The 25943-nt window shown below is 35.0% G+C and overlaps 1 protein-coding gene across 2 annotated transcripts in view; it reads left to right on the top strand.

Annotated features, from left to right (window-relative positions):
• LOC122529491 (dentin sialophosphoprotein) overlaps positions 1–25943 on the top strand; it is an 82056-nt gene that overhangs the window by 41710 nt on the left and 14403 nt on the right. The window contains exon 1 of one of the 2 annotated variants that reach the window (XM_043655675.1): positions 13685–14164. The exons of the other annotated variant lie outside the window; for it this stretch is intronic. The gene's annotated coding sequence lies outside the window, so the exon portion shown is untranslated. Of the gene's footprint in view, positions 1–13684; positions 14165–25943 lie in introns of those variants that run through there. 2 annotated transcript variants of the gene reach the window in all.

Below are 25943 nucleotides of genomic sequence, written 5' to 3'. Positions count from 1 at the left end.
GATCTCTTCCTAAATTTGTCTCTGATGATTCTGATTTACAACGAAATGAAATTCTTGTTTCAACGAAAGACTATTGGGAAGTAGTTAGGCTAGTTTTCAGAAATGGGGTCATTAAATTTCGAAATTATCAGGAGGATGGCACCACGACGACGGGCCAGCAGGAATTAAATTGGGTTCAATGAAGATAAGATAAATTCGTAGGACGAAGATATACGAAAACTGTTCCAAGAATAGTCTTCCCCGATTAAAGTCAAGTTCAATCGATAGAAAGATAGCGAGAAATTGAAACAAGTTGTTGCACGATTCATCAAATGAAGGATTCCTTCTCTACCTCTGTTAGGTTATAGTCTTTATTAGGTTATAGTTTATGTCTATTCAGTCGCGAATCTAATAATCGTCTCTTTACTCTCGTTCTTATGTGAACCAGCGTAAAATATAATTTATATTCTAATATACAATCTATAATATATATTTTATTTTATAATATATATTTTAATATATATTAAATATATATTTAATATATATATAATATATATTTTATTTATATAAAATATAATTTATAAGAAAATTCGCTTCAAGTGCAATTCCTTGCATTTGCGTGAGAATAACTTTCGAAGAATTACAAATATTATTTCGTATACAGTGGAACAAACGTATTAGTAGAAATTAGTATCTTTGAGTATCAAAAATACAAAAGTACAAAAAATATTAAAGAACACTTTTCTGTCAAATTAAATCTTGTTAATTTAAATTAAATCTTCTGACAGATTAAATCTTTTAGACATCCTCTAAGCTCAAATAAGTCTTGAAATTAAATTACATCCAGTTCAAATTGACAAGAACATTTCCATAGTTTAGCTGCATCGTTTTTCAATTTTCTAACGAATTGAAGTATATTTTTCTAATAATTTCGAGTTCCAATGAAGATCACTGCGACTCCTTACGGTTTCGTCGCGGTTCAGGTGATTTTTCGACAGCTACCGTGCAGAGTGGTGATTCGATGAAACCAGCGTTCGTTTTTTTTTTTTTTTCGAAGCTGATATAACAGCGCGGAGAGAATGATCAGAACGAGCAGTCCCATGCGGAGGCGCCGCTGCTCCAAGAAAAACGATCTGGCGAGCAGACGTTCGAGACAACTTGCTTTCTTTTTCCCTTGCCCTCTTTCCCTCAACCTCTCTGTCGTCCACCCTGTTTCACTCCGGTCTCTCCACTTTTCATTTTTCGCTCTTTTTCACCCTCATCCGCTCGTCGTCTATCTACCTTCTCTCTCTCTCTCTCTCTCTCTTTCCACGTCCTTTCTACCCAACCCTTTCCCTGCTCACTTTCATTTACATACCCGATTTTTCTAGTCAAGTTTCTTCTTTTTTTTTTCCTTTTTTCTTTAAGTATCTAGTCGTTGCTCCTTTCCTATTTTCTCATAACCGATGTTCTCCCTTGTTATTTGTTATTATATATTTTATATATTATTCTTATTTATCTTATATATCATATATACATTATTCTTATATATCTTACATATTATATATATATATATTATATATAATATAAGAATATCTCATCATATATATATAATTCTTATATATCTTATCTTACATATTATATATATATTATAAGAATAATATCTCATATATTTTATATCATATATTTTATATATTTCATATCTTTTATATTTTATGTCATATATTATTCTTATATATCGTATATATTTTATATCTTATATCATATATTATTCCTACATATCATATTATATATTATACATCTTATATATTATTTGTTATATATATCTTTCGTACACTGTTTTTTCTCCTTTTGAAGTTAAGCGTCACTTTTTACTTTCAGTCGCCGTGTATTTCTTTTGTCATTTTTGATCATTTTTCTTCCTCCCCTATCGCGAGAGACACAAAGCTTTTATTTTACTTTATTTAAGATTGTATCGTCCATTTTGTTCAGTTTCTTTTTTACTTTCAGTTGCGTTTTTTACTTTCAGTGTATTTTTTGTCATTTTTGTCTGTTCTCCTTCCTCCCTTCTCGTGAGAGACACAGAGTTTTATTAAACATTGTCGTCGTCCATTTTCTTCAATTACCTCTTCTTGCCATTTTCGTTCTTTCACGCAACTTCGTGGCTCCGCGTTCAGAAAAGCACCTCCCCTGATCGCTTTTTTTCTCTCACAATCCAAATTACGCCAATCACTTACACACACACACACACACACACACACACACGTTCGCGCACCCAATACGTATGTATTACGCACACGTACGTTCGAGTTACTCTTTCACGATCTCTCTTAACCCTTCCTCCTCGGCCGGAACGCTCTCCTGCCTCCTCTTCGCTGGCAATCCTCTTCGGGAAGACGCGCTGCGTCGCTCGAGGGGCGTCGTGGGGCGAGGGGCGACACGCGCTGGCGCCGTCCTGCTGCACGCATTATTCCACGCGCATTTTTCCGCGTCTCGATCTGTGCCGCGGCACGAGGCGATAGCCCGCTTTCTGGGAGAGGACACTCCGCACGGCACGTGACCGTGCCACGCATGTAAATACACGCGTGTACAACACCGTGCAACCACCTCGAGGTTGGCTCGTGTGAACCTGGACAGGTTTTCGGCCAGCAGGTTAAAAGAGAGATCAAGGATTATCGGAGTTTTTCGATATTTGACGGTTTTCGAGAAGTGGTGTCTCGACTTCTCTCTACGTTTGAGGCTGTTTGAAGGTGTAGGAATGTGCGATACAAGATGGCGGTTTGAAATTGAAACGAGCGGAAGAGAAAATGGGATTCGGCGGAGGTTGGATAGAATCGTTTTTTTAATTAATGGATTTTTTTTTTTTCATTTAAAAGTCGATTCTTTGAGATTTGTTTATTTGGAAAGTTTGGAAGCTTAAAATTTGAAAATGTAGAAGCAATGGGGATTCGAACGACTTTGAAAGTCGATTCTTCGAGATTTGTGTATTTAAAAAGTTTGGAAGCTTAAAATTTGGAAATGTAGAAGCAATGGGGATTCGAATGACTTTGAAAGTCGATTCTTTGAGATTTGTTTATTTAAAAAGTTCGGAAGCTTAAAATTTGGAAATGTAGAAGCAATGGGGATTCGAATGACTTTGAAAGTCGATTCTTCGAGATTTGTGTATTTAAAAAGTTTGGAAGCTTAAAATTTGAAAATGTAGAAGCAATGGGGATTCGAACGACTTTGAAAGTCGATTCTTCGAGATTTGTGTATTTAAAAAGTTTGGAAGCTTAAAATTTGGAAATGTAGAAGTAATGGGGATTCGAATGACTTTGAAAGTCGATTTCTTCGAGATTTGTTTATTTAAACAGTTCGGAAGCTTAAAATTTGAAAATGTAGAAGCAATGGGGATTCGAATGACTTTGAAAGTCGATTTCTTCGAGATTTGTTTATTTAAAAAGTTCGGAAGCTTAAAATTTGAAAATGTAGAATGTGCGGGAATTCGAATGACTTTGAAAGTCGATTCTTCGAGATTTGTTTGCTTAAAGAATCTAAAAGCTCGAAATTTGAGGACGATGGAAAGTACGAGAAATTCGAGAATCACCTTCTAATTCGAGGATGAAGGAAATATGGATGACTTTGAAATTTAATTCTTTGATATCTATTTGCTTGAAGAATTTTATGATTTGGAAATTTGAAAATTTGTAAAGTTGAGGAATCGAAGAAGTTTGAATAAGTGGAAAGCCTCTCGAGATCTTTAGAGTTAGAAAATCAAATACTTAATTCTTCAAGATTCTCTTGAATTCTCTAAGAAATTAGGCCGAGGCGTTTCGAAAGTTGAAAAGTATAAAAATCGTAATTTCCTACGTAGAATCCATCTGCGCGCAAACTCTAGTTTCCACGATGGTCTCTGACCGCGCGAGTTCTTTCACCGGTAGCAAGTTTCCCTTCTAATAGCTACTAGTTGTTGAAGCTACTAGCCACTGAACCTACTAGCTCGACAACTGTCCGAATCAACCTGTACAAATCGATTCGTGTAGCTGTTGCTTTTGTAATCGCTACGAAAAAAGAAAATGAAATTAATTTTCCGTACTATGTCAAAATTATATCTGATATAGTGCAAAGTTCTAATAATAATAATAATAATCCAAAAAAGATAAATCTAGCAAAATGATAAAAATAATAAAAATAATTCAGATTTTCGAAACTTAAAAAGAAATGTAGATTTGACTTTCGAAGATCTTGAAGCGCTATGACAACGTAAATTATTAGAATATAATTTCACTTGTGACGTAAACTTGTATAATTTTCGAATTAATTCAAATTTTTAAATTCCAATCCAAATCGCGTGGCACTGCAATTATTATTCTTTCTTTTCTCTTTTCTCTTCCTTTTTTTTCAAACCGAAACCACAAGTGTAACTCGATGTTACAAGAGGTTAAGATTTCTCAACCTTTTCTGAACGTTCGAATTTTTCTTGTTACATTCCTGTTAAGTACTTTACCAAAATGTAAAAATGTAGAATCGTTTATAAATAACATACCTTGAGGCGATGTTCTTTTGCCTGAGGCTTGGCTGGCCACTTTGAGGCCTTTGTGTCGGGAAACTGCGATTATCTAACATCGATTTGACCTGGTTTACCTCCGCTGTATTACCTAAAAGTGGAGGAGCTGTTTAATGGAAGAGGAAACGACACGACGAGAGGAAAATCGTTTTTAAACATCGTCGATAAAGAATGCTCGAAGACACAGAGTCGTGAGACACAGAATTCCGTGGACAATCGTTTGATCGAGCGGATCCACTGCAAGAATCTTGGACACGATTCTTTTCTCGTTTCACGCCTGGCGCCAGGCCCCGAAGTAGGCCGTCGTGCCAGCGCGCGCGAAGCGGCTGTCGATGATCATTAATTCGTCGCGCGGAAATTTCGCCCGTTCCACGGAAACCGTACAACTTCATTCGAGCAGTAATCTCCTCGCGACCAATAATCTCTTCATTCCAATCATTCGGACAATCTCGTTCGATCCTCGATGTTTTTAACATCCTCAAATGTATCTTCAAATGTTTTCAAACCTTTTCGAGTTCTCTGTAATATTTTTGAAAATTTTTTTTTTAATTACGCTTCCCGTAGAAATTGTCTTTTATTCTTAATATGGGAATTGTTTGTTGCCTCTGAATAATTTCTATCGAGTGGATATCGTACGGACGAATCCGAAAAGAAAATGAAAGCGACGAATTGTTGTATATGTAAGGTTCCGGTCACTCGTTATGGTCCGCGCGACCAGTTGCCAGCGCAAGAGTGTTGAAACTGTTTCTCGAAATTTTTTTCATCGCTTCACGTTTCATTTCGAATCCCCTAATTTTTGTGATTAAGTGTAGTTTAGTACTGCAGCAAGCACAAGCTAGTGTTATAACATTTTTTTTTTTTTACATCAATAAGCTCCAGAGCGCAAATCTTCTCTTTATTCAAATAAATAATTCTCGCGATACTGTGAAGTATAATTCTTAATTATAGTATAGTTCTTGGTTAGTTAATTAATTTGGTTAATTATAGTATAGTATAAAGTATAATTATAATAGTATAGTATATTATAATAGTATAATTAACTATACTATAATTATAATAGTATAGTATAATAGTATAGTATATTATAATAGTATAGTATAATAATATAGTATATTATAATAGTATAGTATAAAGTATAATTAACTGTACTATAATTACAATAGTATAGTATAAAGTATAATTATACCCTGTGCAACGTAAATTTCGTCGTAAATTTCCAAATAATAATAATATAAATAGTAATAACGTCTTAAGTTTCGTTTAGCGTGCCTTTTGAAGCCATCGTCCGCTTTTCGAGATTTGAAGAGTGTCGAGGGCTCGGTCACCAGCGTGAAGAAAGTATCCGGCTCCGCTGATAAATATAGAGGTTGCCACGGGATTTTTTTTTTTTTCCTTTCTTTCTTTTCGCGCGGAGCGGAATCGAAACGCGAAACACGCATCCGCGTCGCGTGAAAATTACACAGTGCCGCGGATCAATTTCGCGGCAGGCGGTTGATATAATGCTCTTATAAAATGACGGCGAACTCCGGGCGAGAACCAGAGTATGTACTTGATTAGTTTCAGCCAAGGCGTGAAAACTACCTTACTGGACTACCTTACTGTTACAGCGCGGTAAACGTGTCGGCGAATTTTTCCTTCTCTCTTTTTCTCGACTGTGATATCGCCCGTGAAATCGAACCTTTCAGGGGGCCACTTTAGCGCTCGAGTAAATTCTCCGTTTAAATGTGAATTGATTTTATGGCTGTCTGAAAAAAAAAAAGAAAAAAGAAAAAAACTAATGGGCGTTAATGTGAAAACTAACTGTGACAGAGGTGGCGCGATAAGTTCGGTTAATGATCGAGTGAAATCTAATGGATATGGCGATTAAACAATTTATGACTAGCAGGCGAAAGATTATAGTCGAATATTTATAATCAGTTATTATGAAAATTATATGGAGGGACATGCGACGAGTTGTTTTTGTTTCGAGTTTCATGTCAGTTAATGACCGGGTGAAATTCATTGGGAATAGTAATTAAATAATTTATGAATATCGAGAAATTAAATTATATATCTACGAGCTGATAATAATTATTATTAATAGATTATAATAATAATTATTAATGTAGACTATATGATAACAATTATTATTCATAGATTATGATAACAATAATAGATTGTTTCATCTTTACTTTGAATACTTCATATATTTCTATGTTATCTCGCGAGCAGACAAGAATGTGGTTATAAGAGGTTCACATTATAGTTCGTTTTCTCCTCTCGTTTCCACAAGTAAAGAGTTCACAAATGCAACGATATGGAGATGAGTTGGCGAGTGTCTTTTGTTTAATGTGTTAATCATAGGATTGGTAACCTTGACAATGCTTTATCTCTGATTTGTGGTATCGCGATTGTTCTGGAATGATTTGAACTCATCGACGTCAAGGAATTGACGTTGTTCGACTAGCGATCGAGTCATACGCGTTTCGTAATCAGTGGCAATGATTCACTAGAAGTGGCCCCTTGTTACGGTAACTATACGGACTACGTTAACACTGAAGTACGCGCAAGTCTCGAGAACAATTATCTTCCAAATCGTTCGATATAAATTGCAGTTGTTTCAAATATTTCCAAGAACAGCGAAAACTGAAAAATCCCAAGTGTTTCTAAATTCTGTGGAACTTAATTACTTTCCTAACGTCGCAGAAGTTTGAAGTATTTTTGAAAATTTCTAAAGGAATTTTTTATTAACTCTAATTTAAAAAAAAAATAGTTTTAATTTAAACTATTTTAGTTACTAGTTACTTTTTAGTTAACTTTAAAGTAACTTTAAGTTACTGAAGTCTTTAAGTTACTAAAATAACTAGCAGTCTTTAAGTTACTAATGTAACTAGTAGCCTTTAAGTTACTAAAGTAACTAGTAGTCTTTAACTCACTAAAGTAACTAGTTACTAAAGTCTTTAAGTTACTAAAGTAACTAGTAGTCTTTAAGTTACTAAAGCAACTAGTAGTCTTTAAGTTACTAAAGTAACTAGTAGTTTTTAAATTACTAAAGTCTTTGAGTTACTAAAGTAGTAGTAGTCTTTAAGTTATTTTAAAGACTTTAAGTTACTTTAGTAAGTAGTCTTTAAGTTACTAAAGTAACTTAAAGTCTTTAAGTTATTTTAAAGTCAAAAGTCTAGATTTTTTAAAAAAGTTTCCATAGAACTAGAGTAGAACGCTCCAAGTCAGTGGGACGTGCTTCTTTCCTCGAGAGCAATTCGTGGAAGCATCTGACTTCCATAGACGTAATAACCAGCGAGTCTTTTGTCCAATCACCTAATTACTTCGTTGAACATTGCATAGGTTACGTAGGACGCGTCTTACGTGCTTCTGCGTTCTCGCGTGAGAGAATCGGCTAAACGTCATTCCACGCTGAGAAAGTTTCACATCGTATGCACTAAAATATACAGCAAAGGTTCTTGGAACCTTGGAAGGAGAAAAAAAAAAAAATACCTTCTGGTTGGAAAATTATCATTTGTCAATACGTTCTCGTCAATATTTTCCTTAGTCACGGTTTTCAAAATAGCAGCACGTACCATTCCCTTGAGTCTCGCGCATCTTGCAATATTCCTAACCAAGTACAGCTCCATTTATCTGAACTTGTCCAAAGGAGATGTCATTAATTGTTTCTCTCGAGTAACAAGAGCTTCACGTTTCTAAACAAGCGGGCTCGATTTTGGTTAATCGAGTTCCGATTAAAATTTCGTTTTGACAACGACCAGAGCCTGATCACCTACGATGTTCGAAGAAAAAGGGCTTCGACTTCGAACGTCAAATGAAAAGACGCGCAACTTTCCAGAAAGAACGAGGCTCGGGACTTGATTTTCTCTTTCGCCGCGGCATTACGCGGCCGCGTTCGACTTTAAATATAATTTTCTTATCGAACCAGGTGAAAGGTATGAATAAAACATAAGCGCCCGCGGAGTGCATCGACTCTCGCATCAATCTCTCACGCCAGGCCGTGCAAACTTCCGTGCGGAGAATAATTGGCACGGTATGCGCGGTCTGAGAGAGCGTTTCGAAAAGGAAAAGAAAGAGTGACAAAGGAGGGAAAGAAAGGGGGGAGGATACTTGACGAGCTGGCTCACGTGGACTCCGATTTTTCAGCAATTCTGGCGATGCGCCGATCCGCGAAACGAGCCAGCACATAGACGAGAAGTTAGGCTGTGCCTTTGAAAGTCAAGTAACTGTGTGAGAATTGCGAATTCACTCAACACATCCCGGAGGGGGGGGGGGGGATTGGGTTAGGTTTGGATTAGGTTTCCCTCAGTAATTTCAGAGCGTTTCGTAATAATTTAGCGGAAGGCCAAGACGCTGAAGTAGAATTTTAATTACTTTGTAATCTAGCAACTCTGCGCGTTTCTTTATATTCGAATTTAAGAAACGTATTTTATTATAGACACAAGAACGTTAGTTGTACTCGTTAAGTATGTATGAGAAGGATGTTTAAAGATTTCTACGCGTGCACGTGTAATAAAAGTAGAGATACATGTAGTCTATTAGCGAGAGTGGGGGTAACTAGTAGAGTGGGGGAAGCGTTCTTGCGCAACGAATATTTCGACTCTGCCTGTAGTCCTCTACTCACGAAGCAACGTCGTTCAAATTCGGAATCAATTATCATTTCACAAATCTAATTCTACTACTAGTTATAATAATTAAATCCTCGTGAACGAACAAACGAAAAAAAAAAAAAAACAATTACTCAATTAACGTAACTCCTAGTTACAATTTCAAACTCCATAGACTCCCGTCGTCACTTTCCCATTTCGAACAACTTATAATAAAAAATTACCACACCAAGATTCGTAAATTAAGAAATGCTCGTGTCACTTATCGTGTCATCAACACTTTTTCCTCTGGCACAAGTTCGGTACTTTTAATGGCGGGTAGTTTCAGCGTTTAAGAGCACTAGAAATCGCTCGTTAGGTTGGTAGTGGCGACGAACGAAAGTCCTCTTGTTCTGCGTGTGTTGTCCCTACCTCGGTGCATTTTGCCCGCGTGCACAGATGATTCATAAGCGGCTGCTTCTGTTGGCTCTCCTCCTCCTCCTCTCTTTCCGCTGCCGCGGCTGGGCTCTCTCGAATTCCTCCGCGCCACGAGGAGGCCAGAGAAAAAAGACTTTTATCGAGTTGCAGCGACTAGAGCAACGTAGTGAGTCACTCTCGGTGACTGGCTCGTTGTAATTCATTGCGATGATTGCACCCGTCCCACCACTACTGTGGAGGTTCTTTACGTCGAGTACGGGTCCATTCACAACGGACCCAGTGACCATGGGACCAGCTGTTTTTCTCACCTCCACTTTCCAGTCGATCGAATCTCGCTCTCTTGTAACTTTTGAATTTTCTTTTTTCCCTCTTCTCCTTCTCTTAGAATGATTGCTTTGTTGTACATTCCACAGTCCATAGACATATGAAATTTACTATATATTTACTTATACTTGTATATACTTATACTTTACTATATACTTTACTATATTTATACTTATACTTTACTATATTTATACTTATATTTTACTATATATTTGAATTTTGGAGATTTTTAGGATTTTTTTTAGAAACACTTGCCAATGATCTAGAAGTATTGAGTGGAGAATCTTATGAAAAATTTCTTCATTGATACATTCATAGTTTGCAGATGTAAATTTGTAACCGAGTTTAATATTTTCATTCTGAAAACTTATTTTGAAATTGTCATTATACAATTGTGTATGTGCTTGTCATCAGAACTATAGGTGAAATATTCATTGGTAGGAGTGTGAATGGATGTTTTATACATCATAGAGATATGTCCTGAATGATGTATGGGAATTGTGTTTATGTACTATATACATACATGCTATCCAATATTGTACACAAGGTATGAGGGAATTTCTGATTATATTTACTGATACACGTAACACGAAACTAATATACAATTTATGGCATGTATAATATCATGACATGTGGAATGAAATCAGCTTGTCTATCATAACAATGTATGAAAAAGTATTCCAATAGGATTACATCTATTTATTAAAGAGGATAAAACTAAATTTCCCATATCATAGTACACAGAAATTACAAAATTATCACGGTATGAAAATATTAACATAGCTGTACATGAAAATATTAACATGGCTGTACATGCTTATAACGTCATACTAATACGTGGAAATCTAACTTGCACAGTGTATCTTGTGTTATAACGCGCAAAGCTGTGCTCTTATTAGCAACGCATTGTGTCTCAAGTAAATATTATCACAGCACAGTGAAAACATACTGGGGCAACACTATGTTATGTCCACTCATTATTATGTACGAAGAAGTATAATGTTCTAACAATGGTGCGTTGCCTACAATACATCCAGCATTCTAAAGCGCCAAGATGCGAGGATCCTGGGGCACTGTACATACATACATCTCCCCTTTTTAACGTATGGAAATGTAAGTTCTACACAGTGGGTCTGCTATTACAATATAATGAAGCCCGAAGGTGGTTTGATGAATTCTAATGAAAACTCAACCAGACTTCCTTCACGGAAGAGCCAGCTCTACGCTTCTCGAGCAACTCGAGACTGTCGTACAAATCTTTCATTTTCCATGCTGAATCCTGATCCCGGTAGATAAAATTAAATAAAATGACGTGAATCTGAAATTCGTACCTCTTCGCAATCTAAATTCCAACACGTAGAGTTGAGTTTGAGCAACCGAAATACAGTATTGGCCAAAAATCACTTCCTTAAGCTTAATTTAATTTGAAATCAATGAAATTAGTTTTTCCTTACGTTTTGATGTTTTATTAAAACAAAATAGGCGAGAGAGAAACTTTTCGCCCACCCTGTACATCTTAAGAGCTACATTTCTTTCTACGATCAAACGCGAGAGATAATTCCACGTTAGATTTCGAAAGATGCTCGATTTCAATAGAAAGCAAATCAGAGCCAGTCACGTACGCGAACTCTGTTAATTGAATCTCTGGCCATGCCTCTCGTACCACCTGCACGAATCAACCTACTTTTTATCATAATTATGAAATCCTCGTGAAGTCCAGAGGGAATAATTAATCTCTTCTTAGATGAAACACCGCAGAAGAAACACTGCGTGGAAGATGTGAGAAACATTTAAATGTTCCTTTTAATACTGGTCGCATGGTAAAATTTGTAGGTTATGTTACGTCGAGTCGATCATTTTCTTTGGAGGGTTAGGGATCTGTTCAGAAGGAATAATTAACCTCTTCTTACATGAAACATCGCAAAAGAAACTGCGTGGAAGATATGAAAAACATTTAAATTACTGGTTGTATGGTAGAATTTGTAGGTTATGTCGCGTCGAGTCGATCATTTTCTTTGGAGGGTTTCGTGTTAGGGATCTGTCCAGAAGGAATAATTAATCTCTTCTTACATGAAACACCGCAGAAGATATTAAAAACATTTAAATTTTTCTTTCAGTACTGGTTGTATGGTAAAATTTGTAGGTTATGTCGCGTCGAGTCGATCATTTTCTTTGGAAGGTTTCGTGTCCAGAAGGAATAATTAACCTCTTCTTACATGAAACACCGCAGAAGATACGAAAAAACATTTAAATTTTCCTTTCAGTACTGGTAGAATTTGTAGGTTATGTCGCGTCGAGTCGATCATTTTCTTTTAGAGGTTTCGTGCTAGGGATTTTTTTTTTTAAACGAAGCACGAGGTACTAAATGTGAAATTAAGGCGAGTTTAAATCATAACTTTTCTGATTTCGGATCCCTTTTACTTCTTATCACGAAAACACGCGTTATAAGTTCCAAAAAGTTAATTTTTTTAATATCAGAAGACTCGAGAGGTTTTCGAACATACCACGTTCCTTAGAAAAATATTTTGTACGTGGATTTTAACGTGGATTCTATGAACTTTGTAATCCTTTTGGAACGATTTCATTTGAAATCTTCCCAAAAAGATCAAAGATTCTTTTCTTTTCTTTTCTTTTTTTATCTCGAATTTTTGTTCGCGTAAATCAAAAAGATTCCATCTCGGAAGGAGTTCCGAGACATTTCACGCGTGATGTGGATTTTAACAATCCAGTCCGAAACGGCGCGAGTTACATAATTGCTGAAAGAGACGCAAAGAGCGTCCGACAAGCCAACACGTCTGACACGGAGTCTCACGAGACAGATTGTGTGATAATCGCGACACGAGTCGATAGATGACATCCTTAGTCGCACAATTTGTTAACCTTCTCGTTACGTACAATTGCGCGATACGTTCTTTCCATTTCGTGCAACCACGTTACGCTCGTTGAATGATTAATAAGACCGATAAGAGAGGCTGCGTTACATAGTGTGTGCGACCGGCTAGACTCGACCAGATAATTTCCATTTCCCCTACCCATGATCGTTTCGTAAACGCACATACGGCGGTTAGGTTTGGGTTAGGTTTAAAGTAACTTTAAATTTAATTTAAAATTAATGAAATTAGTTTTCTCCTATATTCTGATGTTTCATTAGATGGAAAGAAACTTTTGGTCCACCCAGTGTACAATATAGTACTCATTTATTTATGTATTTTACGAAGAATCGTTCAAGTCTTCAAAAACACACTGTTTTGTATCTGTAAAATATCTACAATAACAAAAATACTCGAATGATCATTTTGACTATTCCAATGAAGAAGAAAGGGGAAGTGATAGTGAAAGTTTCCTCCTGTTCTGTTTTTCTGAATTAAGTTTAGGTTCCTTCTTCAAGACTACAAGATCACTAGAGGCTAGATTAATAGATATTTCCATAAACGTTCTTTCCATCTGCATTTTGTTTTGGTGATTATTATATTATTACCAGATAGATTAAATAAAATTACCAGAATACAAGTTCCGCGATTAATAGATTAGGGTAAGAAAATAGATGTAAATGTAATAATAGCCCACCATACGAAAAGACAAAGATGTAAACTGGAAGTTATCCTAAGCCTAGTAGGCTTAAGGATTAAATAAAAATAAAATTAATTTGGACCAATTCTTTGGTAGTTCTCTCGGCCACTTTTCTGAAATTTCTCGGCGCCATCCGAATAAGCCTGACAAAGCTACTAACAATGAGCTGAACGAGCGTCCATTCGTCACCAATCGGCACTATGAGCGCCCCTTTACGTCCAATCCCGTTCCTCGCCGTGTGGCATTCGGATCTGTCTATCCGAGTGGCACACTCGCTCCATTCCCATCTTCGCCTCTCTCCACAGTGTCTACCTGTTGCTCGAGCAGCGAAGGCTGACCGGGTACCTGCTGCTCGTGCTCGTCTCCCTCCATCTGCACGCGATCTGCGCGCCGGATCGCGAAACCGCAATTTCGCTTCGAAGTACGAAACACCGCCCCCGGTGTTCGCGAGAGTATCGGTGCTCGGAGGAAATATATACAAAAGAGAAAGAGCGAGCGAGGGGACATCATCATCGTGCCAGTTACCGTCTGTTACCGCCAGTTTTCCAACCTAATAGAAACAGTGAATCGTTGAGATCGTGATCTTCGCTTCGTTCTTCGAGGAACAGTGTATGTGTGTGCGTGTGTGTGTGTGTGATTTTTTTTTTCGCGTGAAACGACGACGTGCGCACACGCGCACGTACATACATTCGTGCGATCAATTGTCACCGCGAGGGCTTCGATTAGGATGCCACTCTGATCGTCTGCTGAGTTACACCCGGTGAGTGAGAGGGGGCGTCTGCCTTTCATTGATATTTGACTTCGCTTGAATCATTCGCAGGGGCGGCCTCGAAACGTCTCCCTGTTGGTTATTGCAACCCCATGCGCTGGCAACCAATTCGCGGACCATAACGAGCGACCAATACCGTGTACAATAATTCGTCGCTTTCTTTTTGAAACTCCGGCGGCTGGACTAACACCACTGGATAGAAATTACTAAGAAGTAACGAATTTATCATTTATTTCGCTGGGTTGTATTTAAATATACTTGAAAGCTTGAGGAGATATGGCAATTTTGGTGGAAAAAAATTCTCAGAGGTGCGTGGCACTCCAGCGCAAGAGGTTGAAGTAACGTTAGATCGATTGAAAGTGTTCATTGAAACAATCAACGAGCACTTTTATAGTATTTAAATTTAATTTTAGTAATTTTATAATATTTTTATATTTTATTATAGTATTTAAATATTAAATAGTATAGTTATTAAATATAACTATATTAAATTATAGTATAGTTATTATATTACAGTTATTAAATTTTATATTTTATATTATGGTATTTAAATTTAATTCTAGTAATTTTATAATATTTTATATTTTATTATCATATTTAAATATTAAATTATAGTATAGTTATTAAATATAACTATATTAAATTGTAGTATAGCTGTTATATTATAGCTATTAAATTTTATATTCTATTATAGTATTTAAATTTAATTTCAGTAATTTTATATTTTATTACAATATTTAAATATTAAATTATGGTATAGTTATTAAATATAACTATATTAAATTATAGTATAGCTGTTATATTATAGCTACTAAATTTTATATTTTATTATAATATTTAAATATTAAATTATGGTATAGTTATTAAATATAACTATATTAAATTATAGTATAACTGTTATATTATAGCCATTAAATTTTATATTTTATTATAGTATTTAAATTTAATTTTAGTAATTTCATAGTGTTTGAAGGGTTTCGTAGAGCCCAAGACTCTTAATGGAACATTTCTATTTTATTTATAAAGACTTAAAGTTGCGCGAAAATTCGCTACGTAAGATTACAATATTGATCTCGCATGATTAGACAAAAAGACTTGTCGCATGTTTGACGAATGATATGCAAGATTCTAGATACGTATTAATTTTCCGAAAAGTATTTTCGTGACGTAGGGATTAGGTTATTTTTTAAGAAAGCTGACGAAATCGCTAATCTCAGTGATATGACGAAAGATAACGTCGTCTCAAATTTTACTTGATTATTTCGTACAATTAGAACACTCTTATTTCAGTATAAACGAAAAATCATAGTATTGCATGTTACATCACAAAGTCAAGTGTGGCGTGAAGAAAATTAGGAAACGAATGATCGATATTGATCGACATGCCTGTGAAAGCATCCAAAAAAAAAAAAGAGAAAGAAAAAAGGAAAGACGATTTCAAAGAATTTTTACAGCATGTTGTTTCAAGCGTACAACTTTCGAAATTACGTTAATGGACGTGTAATCGGCGTGCACGAAACTGTCGTTTTTAAGAAAGACGACAGTTCGATTGTTGAGACTGCCTAATGTCAACGATGTACGAAGATAACGTTACCTTGAAAATTTTCGTAAAAATTGTTCTCCTTTCATAGTAAACGAGCAGTAGGGACTTTATATTACTGTTTCGAGTTCTGCTGCCAGATAAAAGTGATTCATTGGAACACACTCATAGTCCTAATGGCCGTTCTCCCGAGGTCTGTTGGGAACATATCATTTCCGGTTTATAAAGTCACTAACGTCCAGGAATACGCGAGCTTTGATAGATAACATAAAACGTCCAGTTAATTAAAATATAATACACGACGGCGGACAAAACATAGTTGTAAAAATTTATAAACAATTGTATTTTTGAATTTTTGAGTAATCTGAAGTTTTGTCGACAAACGTATGTATTTCAAGAAAAATGAAAATAATAAAATATAATAAACAAATATAATAAATAATAAATAAAATAATAAATATAATAAATAAAATAATAAAGATGGTAAACGAGGTTTGTAAATTCGACGATTGCTAATGATAATTTTTCTCACGTATCGTTAGTAATTCAAAATTCGAAATACAATTGCGGAACATTAGACAATAAATTAAATTAGTTAAATTATTCCGAAGAGTTGGAATTGTTTTCGTTGAAAAATATATATGGATGCTCGGATGGACGTTACCTGGAAATAAAAGTGAAAGGAATTTTCAGTTGGAACGCGTAAACGAGTCACAGTTCCATGAGAATTATCTCTGTCGAAGATATCGCTTATCTCACGGCCGATCAATTGTTTGATCGTCCAGACGCCAATGAGAATCGGGGCTATCTTCGTCTAAACATCGTCCCGATAACATTTCCACGCGGTTCTCCGTTATCGATCGTGGATTTACCTGATTACTTGAAGATAAGCGAACAAGAGACTGCCGATCTCATGCAAACCTCACGAAAGTGCTCGAAAATCTCGTCGCGTATTTTCGAAAATGATTTTGTAAAATTCATTATGAATACTATAACTACCATTGAGATTCTCTGAAAACTCTGCAAGTTGAAAATTCGCGATTGATGTCCTGTGAGAAATTATTATTACAAGAATATTTAATATTTGATACAGATTTAGTACGCCTGTGAAATACAAACAGACGAAGGAGAACGCCTCAGTTTTTCGATCGCTCTGTGAAATTAGAATAGAAATTTAGAATTTAGAATTTAGAATAGAAATTCATCGATAATAATAATGTTCCGTTAATAAACTATCATTTAATAACAAAATTTAGTACATATAAACAAAATTTGTTAAATATAAACAGACGAAAAAAAACTCCTCAATTTTTTGATTCGTTCTTTGGAATTTAAAACTAGACTAAATAATAATAATAAGACTAAATAATAAAAATTTAACATTTGGAGTGAAAATTGAAGTTCTGTTACAATTGATTCAACTCAGCTGCCCGATCGTCGTCTTTAATCGCTTGCGCTGGCAACTGATTGCGGACCATAACGAGTGACCGAAACCGTATACAATAATTCGTCGCTTTCTTTTTCTTTTGAACTCGTCGGTACGATATCACTGGATAGAAATTATTAAGGAGTAATGAATTTATTATCTGTTTCGCCTGGGTTATACTTGAATATACTTAAAAACTGAGAAAATGTTGCAATTTGGGGCAAAAAATTATTTTAATATTTTCTTGCAATTCTACCAAGCCTTTCTTAAAGAAACAAACGAATATTCGGAAAGAATTCGAAGGATCTCGCCGAACCTATTATTATCCTTGACGATCCTCCTGTCAGGGATCCTCCTGCTTCGAGCATCCTGTTTGAAGGGTAGAAAGAAAAAAAAAAAGAAGAAAAAGAATTCGGTTGCCTTATCCCATCATTGGCCAACGTCCAAAAATTTCACGTGCCTCGCAGTTGGAAACCGAGCGCAGAGGCTAATGGCTCCGCGAATCCTCCTGATCACGTAGAGGCACGGAGCAGCAGCAGAGTTTCTCTCTCGGTTCCAGGATACCAGGGAATGCCGGAAAAGACGAGAAAACGCGAGGACGACGGAGAGAAGGAAGAAGATGGACTGCTTATTCGCGTCACGTAGAGAACCACGAAGCGCGCGAGGATCACGTTTAAACCAACGTGGGACTCCTTTGCTCCGGAATTCCAGACCTGCCTCTTCTAACCCCTTATTTGTTCACGGAGATGCACCCGGAAGCCGGTGCATTCCGCAGGATAGTGCTACGTTCACCCTTGTCTGGGGCTCTTTCAGAGAATTCGAGTACCTTTTTTTTTTTTTTTTTTTTTTGACTTCTTGCGCCTCCTGGAATGACATGCCACGCACGTCGAGAACTTTTTGTCCCAAAATTGCAACATTTTCTCAGTTTTAAGTATATTTAAGTATAGCTGAGGCAAAACAAATAATAAATTTTTCACTTCTCAATAATTTCCATTCAGTGATATATAGCGATGAGTTCAAAAGAAAAAGAAAGCGACGAATTGTTGTATACACGGTTCGGTCACTCGTTATGGTCCGCAATCAGTTGCCAGCGCAACGAGTTAACCTCTTACGCTGGAATTTGTCCCAAAATTGCAAAGTTTCCTCAGTTTTAAGTATATTTAAGTATAGCTCAGGCAAAACAAATAATAAATTTTTCACTTCTCAATAATTTCTATTCAGTGATATATACCGATGAGTTCAAAAGAAAAAGAAAGCGACGAATTGTTGTATACACGGTTCGGTCACTCGTTATGGTCCGCAATCAGTTGGCAGCGGAACGAGTTAACCTCTTACGCTGGAATTTGTCCCAAAATTGCAAAGTTTCCTCAGTTTTAAGTATATTTAAGTATAGCTCAGGCAAAACAAATGATAAATTTCTTACTTCTCAATAATTTCTGTCCAGTGATATCATACCGACGAGTTCAAAGGAAAAAGAAAGCGACGAATTGTTATATATACGGTTCGGTCACTCGTTATGGTCCGCAATCAGCCGCCAGCGCAAGGAGTTAACCTCTTACGCTGGAATTTGTCCCAAAATTGCAACATTTTCTCAGTTTTAAGTATATTTGAGTATAGCCCAGGCAAAACAAATGATAAATTTATTACTTCTCAATAATTTCTGTCCAGTGATATCATACCGACGAGTTCAAAAGAAAAAGAAAGCGACGAATTGTTGTATACACGGTTCGGTCACTCGTTATGGTCCGCAATCAGTTGGCAGCGGAACGAGTTAACCTCTTACGCTGGAATTTGTCCCAAAATTGCAAAGTTTCCTCAGTTTTAAGTATATTTAAGTATAGCCCAGGCAAAACAAATGATAAATTTCTTACTTCTCAATAATTTCTGTCCAGTGATATCATACCGACGAGTTCAAAGGAAAAAGAAAGCGACGAATTGTTATATATACGGTTCGGTCACTCGTTATGGTCCGCAATCAGCCGCCAGCGCAAGGAGTTAACCTCTTACGCTGGAATTTGTCCCAAAATTGCAACATTTTCTCAGTTTTAAGTATATTTAAGTATAATAACCCAGGCGAAACAGATAATAAATTTATTACTCCTTAATAATTTCTATCCAGTGATATTGTACATACGAGTTCAAAAGAAAAAGAAAGCAACGAATTATCGTATACGGTTTTGGTCACTCGTTATGGTCCGCAATCGATTGCCAGCGCAAGTGGTGGCACCCAACGAAGGTGTCAGTATAGTCAAAGACTGTATGACGCTGTTGAATATTAAACGTACTGTTCCAATGACATTACTCTGGTGGAATTATGGTTGGTACGTACTAGGAGGAAGGTTTGAACTTTCGAAAGCTTAACTGAGACTGAACGTCGAAAATCGAAAGAAAATGAGAACAGAATATCGGTTAAAGAGATACGTTTCCTCTCTATTGACCATAAACCATGGGGAATTGATGATTGATACAGATAAATCAGTCTTAATTTTAGAACTAAAGAATGAAACTTGAAATTAGAGAAGAATGAAGATGTTGATAAAATTAATAAGCACGAGAGTGTTTTCTTATACATTTGCGTACAAATGTATTTTGCATATTAATATTACTATTTTATATATTTAAGAACACGTAGAAATCTCTAAAATTGTGCCATTAAAAGTCTGCAAAATTTTCATTGGAAACAACAAGTATTATGCTCGTATTATCTGGTAATTCTATTGCCAACGTGTGTCTTTGCTAAACAAACCTGAAACCTTAGAGCCCTTAATACATTATAATTGCATTAGAATTCCTCAATTTAGAGACCCAAGAAGAATCATTAATATCTGAAGTGACAAATTGCACGAAGCTCCAGACTGGGGAGAGGTTGTTCAAAGAGAATACGAGAGGGAAGTATGAAACGATAGTGGTAACGTTCAGGTTCAAGGTGAATTCGACGAGGTTGTTTGACAGAGATTAATAAATACGTACGGTGGAATGATGGAACGCGCGAGACGACGATCGCGAAAGAGAAGAAGAATGCAGAGGAATCCACAATGACTCATGGAAAAAGACTGTGAACGTGTTGGAAGAAGCTGCAAACATAGATTGAAGATTGGCGGCTGTTGAACGTGAACGTGAAAAAAAGGTGAACAACTTGTTTGGAAAAATGGAAAGCCCGCTTGACGGTACACTCGATTTGAAACGAGTTTCAGAAGCGATACGTCAAAGAATATTGTCGAGCTATCAGGCACACCACAGCTGTTTGATATTCACGATTGAATTGTGACTTACTATTTGAAGGCGTTTTCGCTAATTACTTAAAAATATCGAAGAACGTATAATAATAATTTATTATTATTATTATTATAAATTGCAAATATATTATTTTATTATTATAATTATATATTACAAATATATAGTTATATGTAAAATAATTCATGATTGAGAAGTTGAGTTTACTTGATAACATGACATGATAACTGACTAACTAATACAGTACAGCATGGTAAATAATATTTCATTACGAAGAATATCTTAATATAACAATAATTTATTATACAACTGTATAATTATGTATAAAATAAATTCACGATTGAAAAGTCCATTTGATATAGCGTGCATAACATAATAATTGACTGACCAATACAGTACAATATAACAAAATAACATAAATATATATTACGTTAATTAATAATAAATAATATGACGTTAATTAATGTAATAATTCGTTCGACAACAGCACTTAATAATAATACAATAATACAACGCGCGATTGAATTATTTTATTCATCTGTTAATTAAAATACTTAAACACATAAATACTAACTATGAAGAATGCTGCAACGAAAGTTGAAGATATTACAGTGACAATCGAGTGTGTTACAGTTTACTTTTTATTTTCTTTTCTTCCCTGGGTTACTCAATTGGATCAGGCTTGAATTAAATAAGAAACCGCAACGTCATCTAAAACGTTGGCTTATAAAAGTAACGAGCGAAAGTGGCATGACAAGCGAGCGTTAACGTTTACCACGAATTGCATCGTCGACATTTTAATGGCGCCTGCTAATCGACTGACGATCTCTCTAATGCAAAATTGTATTTTTATTACATCTCTCATGTTTATGTTTATATTGTTTGTTACCAATAGTTTCGAGAATCCCTCTTCTCTTGGAATATCGTTCTGCCTCGGATTATTACTATAAAGCTGGAACTCGACGGAAAGTCGTAGATCGACCGGTTGTCTCTCCCGTCCTCCCTCCCTCCCGCCGAGGGTTGAAATAATCGCGTTGAATTGCAACGACCGACGATAACGAGACAGTTTATAGTTTCACGACGGCGGAGCTGCGTGAGCCACGAGCATTAGTCGCGACGTTAGGCACGTTAACCCATTTGCATTCGAATTCGAGCAATTAACCGGTCGATCCCCGAATCGTTCACCCGTCTCTCCCCTCTTACCTTTTCGTGCTTTTTCTTTCTCCTTTTTTACTTTTATTTTTAACATTCTTGTTTCTCAATTTTTTTTTTTTAAATAGGTGAATAACAGAATAACATCTTGAATATAATAATGGAAATGATAAATAATTAGAATTAGAAAGTATGACAGTAAAAATTGTTAAATATAATAGTAGAATGATTTTATTATTCTTCTGTTGTAATATTATTATATATTATAAAATATAAATTAATTCTTCTATTCTAATGTAATAGCACAATTAATTATAATATATAATATAATATAGTTATATTACAAAATATAATATAACTCTAAATAATGTATTATAATTCTTCTATTCCAATACAATAATTAATTATAATATATAATATAATATAGTTATATTACAAAATATAATGTAACTCTAAATAATATAATATAATTATTCTATTCTAATACAATAGAATAATTAATTATAATACATAATATAATATAGTTATATTACAACATATAATATAATATAATTCTTCTATTCTAATACAATAGAATAATTAATTATAATATATAATATAACTCTAAACAATATTATTCTTCTGTTCTAATATAATAGAATAATTAATTTATAATAGAATAATTCTTGTATCCTAATTTCTTCAATGGAAGAATAATTTGATATTCGTAATAGAATTTTTTAATATTCTTTTTTTGTTCCTTTTTTTTTTTTTAATATATTCGGTTTCGCGAATGATTCAGTCTATTTTGCAAATTTCGTTTCGCGAATTTAATGATCGTGAGTTACGTTGACGTGGCTTTCGGCGAATGAAATTTTAACTGGCGAATTGATTTGCTTTCGGGGAACTTCTGGTAATTGTAAATGGACCTGACGGGCGTCGTGAATATTTTCTTTAAACGAGTCGCGTCTCGTAATCGAGAGTTTCAGCGAATGACATTACAATTTCGTCGAATCGATTCTTGCTCCCGAGTTGCAAGTCTCGCGGCGAAATGTTGAATCCCGTTTGACAATTGAATGAAATGTTGATTCAATTTCTCTGTGTGTACAAAGGATCAGTTAATCTTCAAGAGAAAAATTCAAGGCGATAAATTAAAGAAGAAAATATTGAAACGTCGATGTAAAATTTAAATTTAAAACGTCGAAAGAAGAATTTCGAGTGAGAGATTTTCCGTGGCACAGATGTCGGTGCAAATGCAAAACGCAAACAGACAAATCGAGAACAGTGAAAACACGCTCCTAAATTTCAAGACGCAGAATTGCCTCGAAGCGTCTCAGAGCTCCTCTCGATCATCGTTGTTGATCATCGTCTGCAGTCGACTCGATCGAGAAACAGACGTTGTTGAATAATCGAGGGGGAGAAGAAGATGGCGCCGCGCCGGGGTGAGGCGATAAAAATAGCGAACGAAGCCTGAAGGCTGAAGAAAGAGGGGAAAAACGTCGGTTCATTGACGAAAAGCAATAGGAACGAAAGGGAGACCCGGTCTCGAGTGGCTGACGTCTCTCTCTGTATGCCCACCACGTTGCTCTCTGACTCACAGGAACGCGACAATACCGTGTGGTGCGCCGAGAGACTTTCGGCCTTTTGTAGTCAAAACTCACAATCGGAATCACACGCACGTAACGAAAATCATGCGAGTTAACGCTTACAACTATCGACGACATCGAATTTTTATCGATTAGAGATATTAAATTCAACTTTTATTTAAAAATGATTTATTTAATATTTATTACATTATTAATATATAATATTGTCGATATTTATTATATTATTAACGTATAATATTGTCAATATTTATTATACTATTAATGTATAATATTGTCAATATTTAAAATACTATTAATGTATAATATTGTCAATATTTAAAATACTATTAATGTATAATACTTTTAATATTTATTATACTATTAATGTATAATATTGTCAATATTTAAAATATTAATGTATAATACTGTTAATATTTATTATACTATTAATGTATAATACTGTCAATATTTATTATGCTATTAATGTATAATATTGTCAATATTTATTATACTATTAATATATAATATTGTCAATATTTTTTATATTATACTATTAATGTATAATATTGTCAATATTTATTATACTATTAATGTATAATATTTTCAATATTTATTATACTATTAATGTATAATACTGTCAATATTTATTATACTATTAATATATAATATTGTCAATATTTAAAATACTATTAATGTACAATACTGTTAATATTTATTATACTATTAATGTATAATATTGTCAATATTTAAAATACTATTAATGTATAATATTGTCAATATTTATTATACTATTAATGTATATATTGTCAATATTTAAAATACTATTAATGTATAATATTGTCAATATTTATTATACTATTAATGTATAATACTGTCAATATTTATTATACTATTAATGTATAATATTATTTATTTGAAATTTATTTCGCGAAATTCTTTTAAATCGAAGGAACCATCTCGATTAGTTTCAATTTCTTTAGTACTTCTCCCAAAAATGATCACATCAATTAAAAATAATTCCCAATTGTTCTCCCTTTTGTTTTCTATTTTCTGTTAAAGGAAACGTTCTCGATTAATTTGAATTTCGTACTTTTTCCCAAAAGATAGTCACACTAGTTGAGAAACCAATTTATTTATAAATAATAATTTATAAATAAAATATTCGCAATTGTTCTCCCTTAATAAATTTTGATACCTGAAGAATCTTTTCGATCGATCGAGAATAGTTCTCTGCGATCGTTTCAATTCCTATTTAAAAAAAAATTTTTCTATTTATAATATTCTCCAGACCAATTTCTTTTAATTTTTAAATATAATTTCCATTTTTGAAAATTCTTATTTCGTTTCGTCTATCAAGGAAACCTAAACCTTCTTCTCCGTCAGTTTTATAGAGGATTTTGGATCAAAATAAACCGTAAGTTGATGATCAATTGATCGTTTGACGAGCGTGTAAAGCCGATGATACTCCCGCGATGATTTGGATTCACTGGCGATCCACTTTTATGTTCCGTCCTGCTCGGTCAGACGCTTTCCTTTCGGTTATTCACCTCGTGGTATGTCCAGAACGACCCTGTTTCTCGTCTTTGCGAACAAAGATCAATTTTCTTTCTTTATGGAATCACGAGTAAAACCAACAATCTCCGACAAGAGCAAGAACACTCGACGAAGCCAATCGCGAGCCAGCACAACTTCGAAGAGTGTCATTATCATTTTTTTTCTCCTTTTCTCAAGAAATTTCTCTATCTCTTTGATATAACATTTGAAGTCAATCGTCGGAGAAATATTTTATATAAAATGTCCACGGCTTCTCGATTAATTCTAATTTACTCAATTTCTCGACGGGAAATCTCTTGCGTTGTTTCCTTGAAAGCACTTGCGAAGGAGGATTTTACACACGGAACTGAATTCAATGATTTTTTTCGTAAAACTTACTCTCCAATTTTTCTGTGTTTACTGTGCTTCTTATTTCCTTTCCTTTCTCGTAAAAATAGTCCTCTATCCTCCTGTATTTCCCTGCACTTCTTTAACTTATCGTTTTCTCCCTTCCTCGTGAATATAGTACAATTAAAGATTCCAGTGTTATGCATACTTGATACAAAATACACAGCCCAATAAAGAAATTTACTGGTAACTCAAACTTCCATCGAAACTCAAAGGAGAGAGAAAAAAAAAAAAAAAGAAACTCTGTCAGAATTAAAATTTCTATCTTCAGCAAAATTACAAAAATTGTTCCCTGTTCATTCTCCAAAGGGACCACTGCCAAAAATTCCTCCATCTGCAGCGAAGTGCGAGAAATTTTTCCTTCCAAAAGTGTCCGTTCCTTTTTTTCTCGTGGAGCTCGTCGCGCAGCGTGCGGATAATCGTTTCGTAACGTGCCGTGTAACGCCGTAAATCGCCGGTGATATACGACGGTTACCTAATTGCCCCCCTCGTTCGCGACCTCTCTTCTTCTTGGTCAACCGTTTTACATCCGAACGAAAACTGGCCGCAGATTAACGGGTGGAATGCGGGTGTGAAACCTGGCGAACTTTTTGTTGGCAAAACGGATCGTTCCGGTCATTAAGGCGGGCCCAATCGCGTGACGTAGTCCACGCGTGATTGCCATGCAATTTGGACAAAAGGATTAAGTCGACGAACCACGGGGTTTTGTCAGATTTGAATTGAATTGAACCTTTCGAACCAGTTGGAGTAGAGGGGAATGTGTCTGTCTGTCTGTATACCATAGAATGAGACCCTATGCCTGTGACGAGACAAATTCTATATTTCCAACCCCATTCTTGATCGATTTGTCAATTTTATTTTATGTAGTATAGTATTTTGTAGTTATAGTTTTTCTATTTTTTTTTTTTTTTT

The sequence above is a fragment of the Frieseomelitta varia genome, unplaced genomic scaffold (assembly GCF_011392965.1).
Source record: "Frieseomelitta varia isolate USP_RPSP 00005682 unplaced genomic scaffold, Fvar_1.2 scaffold_29, whole genome shotgun sequence".
Classification (NCBI taxonomy): domain Eukaryota; kingdom Metazoa; phylum Arthropoda; class Insecta; order Hymenoptera; family Apidae; genus Frieseomelitta; species Frieseomelitta varia.
Note: the sequence above shows the minus strand (reverse complement) of the source record. Positions and strands in the feature narration are given on the sequence as shown.